Genomic DNA, 6970 nt, shown 5'->3' on the forward strand with positions numbered 1-6970 from the left:
CACTGTCTTTCCTTGGCCCACTACGCTCTCAGAACACAGGTTCCAACCCTGTTTACTCTGAAATATGCTGGGAAAGTCTTGACCAGATTCAAATTTTTCCCTTTCATTCATTTTTTCATTAATGTAATAAATACTTCTTGACTCCCTCCTATATGCCCAAAATAGAGTGCCCCCGCCCCATGAAGCTTACAGTTTAGTTAAAGAGATGGCTATTAATCCAATAATGACACAAACAGAACTTAGATTTTCAACATGAGAAGTGTTTACAGGAGATAGACAAGGTTCTCAGTAAGGTAGGGGTATGTGACTTGGTCAGGGAGTGAGGGAATGATGGTGGATTTAATATGTGTAGAATAAGTCAGAGCAGGAGGAAGAATGTTTTAGGCTGAGGTACTAACATTTGCAAAGCTTTCTGATGGAGGAAAAGGAGGACATGATAATCTCAAGTGACTTAAAGAAAGCCAGTGACACAAGTTTAGACAATGAAGAGGAATGTGGTACAAGATGAGAATGAATGGAGTCTGGAGGCCATGTTGAAGATTTTAAACTCTGTTCTATTAGCAAACCATCTGATAAAAGTTTATAAGGAGAGAGTTGACTGATGAAAGATTAGATTGGTGAGAGGCCTCGAGAAGGTGCTCATGGACCAATTAGTGTTACTAAAGTAGTTTAGACGACAGCTAATGGTAGCTCTGATTAACGTGATGCTCATGTAAAGGGAGAGAAGTCAGCAGATTCAAGATATATTTGGGAGGTAAAATCACCCTTACTTGATGCTGGGTTGAAAATGGACGTTCAAGGGAGAAAGGGGATTTCTGGCCTATAACATTTAGTGACAGAGAGAACATTAGAAGAGGATCTGGTTTGGTGGTAAAGAAAGAGTGTGGGTTCAGTTTTAAACACATTAAACCAATAATGCCTCTAAGTCTTCCAAAAGGAAATGTCAAATAGCCAGGTGGGCATCTTTTCATCTAGTGTATCTCTGGAGAGAGAGATGAGTTTATGAGAACTATATGGACCCACAGAGATCTGAGTAATCTCTGGTTTACTTTAAGATATCCCTAACAAATATTTTGAAACTTGCATGGACAATGAATTCATTCATTCATCTAAATAATACTTTATGGAATTACTTCTGTGTAATAGGCACTGTATTAGCAGTGGGGATATTATGCTAAGTGGCCATTATCCCTACTCTAAAGATGCATTCGACAAATACTTGTAAATTTCATATTATATGCTAGGCACCATAAGACACAGTTTATAAGCAGAGAACTTACAAAGGGTTTTGGAAAAGTGTGGAGTTTAGAATCTGGAGTATTGGCTTTAGCTATGGAAGCAGGTTTACCAGAGTAAGACTGTTGCTCACTGGCTGACTCTCAGACATCTGTTCACTGGATGGAAGCTGTTGCTGATTATCTGATTTTCAGTCTGATTTTCAGGAGTTGATTGCAGGGGATGTTGCCGATTTCCCTTCAGAAGTGTGTGCACTTTTGTAATCAGTCAGACTGATTAAACAAGCTTAATACAGGCACACCTCATTTTATTTCACTTCACTTTATTGTATATTTTACAAATTGAAGGTTTGTGGCAACTCTATGTTGAGCAAGTCTATGGGTGTCATTTCTCCAACAGCATTTGCTCAATTTATGCCCCTGTGTCATAATTTGGTAATTCTCATAATATTCCCAACTTTTTCATTATTATTTATTTATTGTAGTGATCTGGGACTAGTGATCTTTGATGTTACTATTGTTAATTGTTTTGGGGCACCATGAACAGAGTCCATATGAGATGACAAATTTAATCGATAAATGTTGTTTGTGTTCTGACTGATCCAACCGACAGGCTGTTCTCCCATCTCTCTCCCTCTCCTCAGGCTTCCCTTTTCCCTGAGACATAATAATATTGAAATTAAGCCAATTAATAACCCTATAATGGCCTCTAAGTGTTCAAGTGAAAGGAAGAGTTGCAGATCTCTCGCTTCAAATCAAAAGCTAGAAATGGTTAAGATTAGCAAGGAAGGCATGTGGAAAGCCGAGGTAGGTTGAAAGGTAGGCACTTACACCAGTTAGTAAAGTTGTGAATGCAAAGGAAAAGTTCTTCAAGGAAACTAAAAGTGCTACTCCAGTGAACACATGAATGAGAAGAAAGCAAAACAGCCTTACCGCTGATATGGAGAGAGTTTTAGTGGTCTGGACAGAGGATCAAACCACCCAAAACATTCCCTTAGACCAAAGCCTAATCCAGAACAAGGCCTTAACTCTTTTTTGTTTTATGAAGGCTGAGAGAGGTGAGGGAGATGCAGAAGAAAAGTCTGAAGTTAGCAGAGGTTGGTTCATGAAGTTTAAAGGAAGAAACTGTCTCCAAAACATAGAAGTACAAGGTGAAGCAGCAAGTGCTGATGTAGAAGCTCCAGCAAGTTATCCAGAAGACCTAGCTAAGATCGTTAATGAAGGTGGCTACACTAAACAGATTTTCAACATAGGCAAAACAGCCTTATACTGGAAGGAGATGTCATCTAGAACTTTCACAGCTAGAGAGGAGGAGTCGATGCCTGGCTCAAAACTCCAAAAGACGGGTTGACTCTCTTGTTAGGGGCTAAGGCAGCTGGTGACTTTAAGTTGAAGCCAGTGCTCAGTTACCATTCTGAAAATTCTATGGCCTTTAAGACTTATGCTAAATCGACTCACCCTGAGCTCTATGAATGGAACAACAAAGCCTGGATGACAGTGCATCTCTTTACAACATGGTTTACTGAATATTTTAAGCCCAGTGTTGAGACCTACTGCTCAGAAAAAAAGATTACTGCTCATTGACAATGCACCTGGTCACCCAAGAGCTCTGATGGAAATGAACAATGGGATAGATGTTGTTTTCAGGTCTGCTAACACAACATCCATTCTGCAGCCCATGGATCAGAAGGCATTTCAATTTTCAAGTCTTATTCTTTAAGAAATACATTTCGTAAGTCTGTAGCTACCACAGATAGTGTATTCCTCTGATGAATCTGGGCAAAGTAAATTGAAAATCTTTCAGAAAGGATTCACCACTCTAAAAGTCATTAAGAACATTCATGATTCATGGGAAGAGGTCAAAATATCAACGTTAACAGGAATTTAGAAGTTGATTCCTAGCCTCATGGATGACTTTGAGGGGTTCAAGACTTCAGTGGAGTAATTAACTGCAGATGTGGTGGAAACATCAAGAGAACTAGAAATAGAAGTGGAGCCTGAAGATGTGATTGCACTGCTCCAATCTCATAATCAAACTTTAAGGGATAAGGAGCATAAGGAAGTTTCTTATGGATGAGCGAAGAAAGTGGTTTCTTGAGATGAAATCTACTCCTGGTGAAGATGCTGTGAAGATTGTTGAAATAACAACAAGGGATTTAGAATATTACATCAATTTAGTTGATAAAGGAGCAGCAGAGTTTGAAAAGATTGACTACAATTTTGAAAGCAGTTCTACTGTGGGTAAAATGCTATCAGCTAGCATGGCATGCTACAGAGAAATCATTTGTAAAAGGAAAAGCCAATTGATGTGGCAAACTTCATTGTCTTATTTTTAAGAAATTGTCATAGCCATCCCAGCCTTCAGGAACCACCACCCTGAACAGTCGGCAACCCTAGACACTGAGGCAACACCCTCTACCAGCAAAAAGATTACAACTCGCTGAAGGCTCAGATGATGGCTAGCAATTTTTAGCAATGATGCATTTTAAAATCAAGGTATATACATTGTTTTATTGGACATAATGCTATTGCACACTTATTAGACTACAATATAGTACAAACATATGTTTTATATACACTGGGAGACCAAAAAATTTGTGTGACTCACTTTACCGCAACATTTGCTATATTGCAGTGGTTGGGAACTGAACCCACCATATCTCCAAGGTATTCCTGCCCAGGTTTTGATTATTATTCTTTGCTATAATGAACAAGCAGTTATTTCCCAGGAGGGTGAAAACTTTATATTCCCAAAAACCATGAAGAAAATAATTCAAGATAAAAAAAAAATAGAGAGAAATGAAGCTGCTGTTACTTTTGAACAGCAAAAGGAAATAAGGCAGCAATTCATAAGAATATTTGGGAAAAGAGAATTCCAGGCAGATGGAAAAGCAAGTGCAAAGGCTCTGAGTCAACAGGCTGCTGGACAAGTTTGAGAAATGCTGGAAGCCAGGGCAGTTGGAGTATATTAAAACAAAGGAAGAGAGGTTTGAGCTGCAGTAGGAAAAGTGGCCAGGGGCTGGATCATACGGAGTCTTGCTAAGCAAGGTATGGAAGGGTAATTGATAAACCCTGGAATTTGATTGCATGTGGGATGTAAGGAATACTCAGAACTCATGGAAAAAGCCCCAGTTTCTATTGTGGCCATGCCACTCACCAAAACAGGTGCAATTTAGTTTTACAGGTGCCATGATAAAAGAATATACATGAAGGAACAAAAAGAGAAAGAATTAAATATATTTACGGTGGGAAGTCAGAACCCCTAGAGAGTAGATAACAGTACCTGAGATGAGTGTGTGTCCTCCAGGCCAGGTGGGGTCAAAGCCAGGAAGTGTATGTCTGGGAGAACATTCCAAGCCAAGAGCACAGCACTAAGGCACAGAAGTGAGGAACGTCATTCTCAGCACCAAGAATGAAAAGCACCCAGGAGTTCAGGATGTACCTAGTAAGTTCATAGTTTTCTTGGACAAGGAGGCCATACTTTCCCACTCAGCTCTCCTCCAAATTGTAGCACTAGATCATGATTCAAAGAATAGCTTCTTCTCCTGGATGTATGTTCTATGTCTATACTTGACCAAAGCATCCTCTAAGGGCTGTGAAAAATGATCTAGACACTAGATTGAACTCAGAAGCTGAGTCTGAGTGAACCAACAGGTACAGAGAAAAACAAAACAAATCAACAAAAACCTTGAATATTCGTCCCTATGCAGAATATTCTGGAGGAGAAAACCTAAAACTCACCAGATAAATCACCTATATTTTGCTACAAGAGAGGTTTTGATAGATGATCTGAAGAATCAAAGTATAGCCGAGACAGCATACATAGCAGTTCACTGAAATTCTGATTTCTTGGAACCTTAATTAGAGGTTTATATACATTTGTTTTAGATTTGTTGTTTTTTTTAATCAGAATAAGAATAAACCTAGGAAATAACATAAAATTTTACCATTTACTCATATTTTTCAGTTCTGTCATATTCTTTAATTGTTAAAATTGGAGGGAAGAAATTCTTGTTTATAATAATTTGAGTTCTCAAGTTCAGCAATTTCCCTTACTATAAACTGTGATTTTGTCCTTTATCCTAACATTTTGTTTTAGAATCTGCAGATTATCTTAAAAAGAAAAAGCCTTTTTTAATAAAAATTCTCTAAATGCAAATGGATTTTGTCTATTTCTTATACTATGACATTTTTTGCCATAAAAACAAGTGAGCATGGTCCTTAGTGACATGTATGATAGTTCATCCAACTGCCCAGGTATTAAATTTAGACATCACAGATTTAAATAATTTAAATTAAATAATTTAAGGAATCTATGATTTATTTTTAAGAGAAAAAACACAGTAATTAAAATCTTGTTAAAGAAAAGGAGAGCTCAAGAGGGAGGAGATATGGGGATATTTGTATATGTATAGCTGATTCACTTTGTTATACAGCAGAAACTAACACACCATTTTAAAGCAATTATACTCCAATAAAGATGTTAAAAAAAAAAAAGAAAAGGAGAAAAAACACATTAGATCTTGCTGACTGAACCAGTATTTTATGACTATCTGCTGAATATTATCAAAATAATTGAAAATGCATTTTCTGGGCATTTTCTATTTAATTATAAATATCTGGTTTTTAAAGATCTGTTACAATAGAAATAGAAGAGATTTCACATATGAAAATATGGCATTTTGTCTGAAACCAAACATGATGAAACAATTTGTTTTATGAATATATAAAAGCTAATATCAATGGGTCTGTTTCAGACATTGTGCTACACTTTCCACACTCAATTCTCATCCAGTTTCAATGCAACACGACAAGGTGATCATTATGAGCCCAAAAGCACGGATGAAGAAAACAATGCTCAGGAAAGTCAAGTAACTTGCCAAATTCTACAGAACTGGTAGCTTTTTGTCTACCTTCTATGATGAGAATATCAGTGGCCAAGAAATGGCAAGAGGAGAAGAACTTTTAAAATACATGGAATGAGAATTCGGAAACCTAGGACAGAAGTATTCTCATCCCTTAAAGACCTGAATAAGTAATATTCTCACCAACCCCATGAGCTATCTCTATTTGGAAAACAACATATAAACGACTTAAAATCTTTCATCCATTGACAATATACCTCTGGTGTCATTTTTGTGGATGTCTCTGTGGTTACTATTCTATATAACAGATTAAGTAGGTAATGGGTAAACCTGAAAAAAATCTCTTTGAGAAAAAGTTTAAATTTTATTGGAGTAATTTGTTTTTAAAACTTTGTCAAACATAATCGATTTAGAAAATATTTCCTGGTATCAATAAATCATAAAGGCTATTTTAGTCTATCATTTAATTGTTTTTTAAATTAATTTTAGTATAATCAAATAATCAATAAAAATAATCTCAGGATTCATTTTGGTACCTATACTATATTCATAAGTACTTTGTGATGTAAAATTTAAAATATATTACATTTTTAAGTAATATTGAAAGCTAGCAGTTGAAAATACATCGAAAGACTAAGAGAGAAATCAAAGTTCTTAAGTAAGCAAGTTGTTCAAAACCTATTTACATACGTACAGATAACATACACTTTTAATGTTTTTCATGCTGCAGATGGCAGCAACACTTCACATTATCAGCTCTGCTTAGCTACACCAGCAAACTCAAGGAAATACAAATGTCTATTGAATATTCACTTTGTTCTTTCTGTAATTTGGAAAAGAAAATGTGCTGATTTTGTATGCAGGAGGGTG

The sequence above is a fragment of the Stenella coeruleoalba genome (assembly GCF_951394435.1).
Source record: "Stenella coeruleoalba genome assembly, chromosome: 5".
Classification (NCBI taxonomy): Eukaryota; Metazoa; Chordata; class Mammalia; order Artiodactyla; family Delphinidae; genus Stenella; species Stenella coeruleoalba.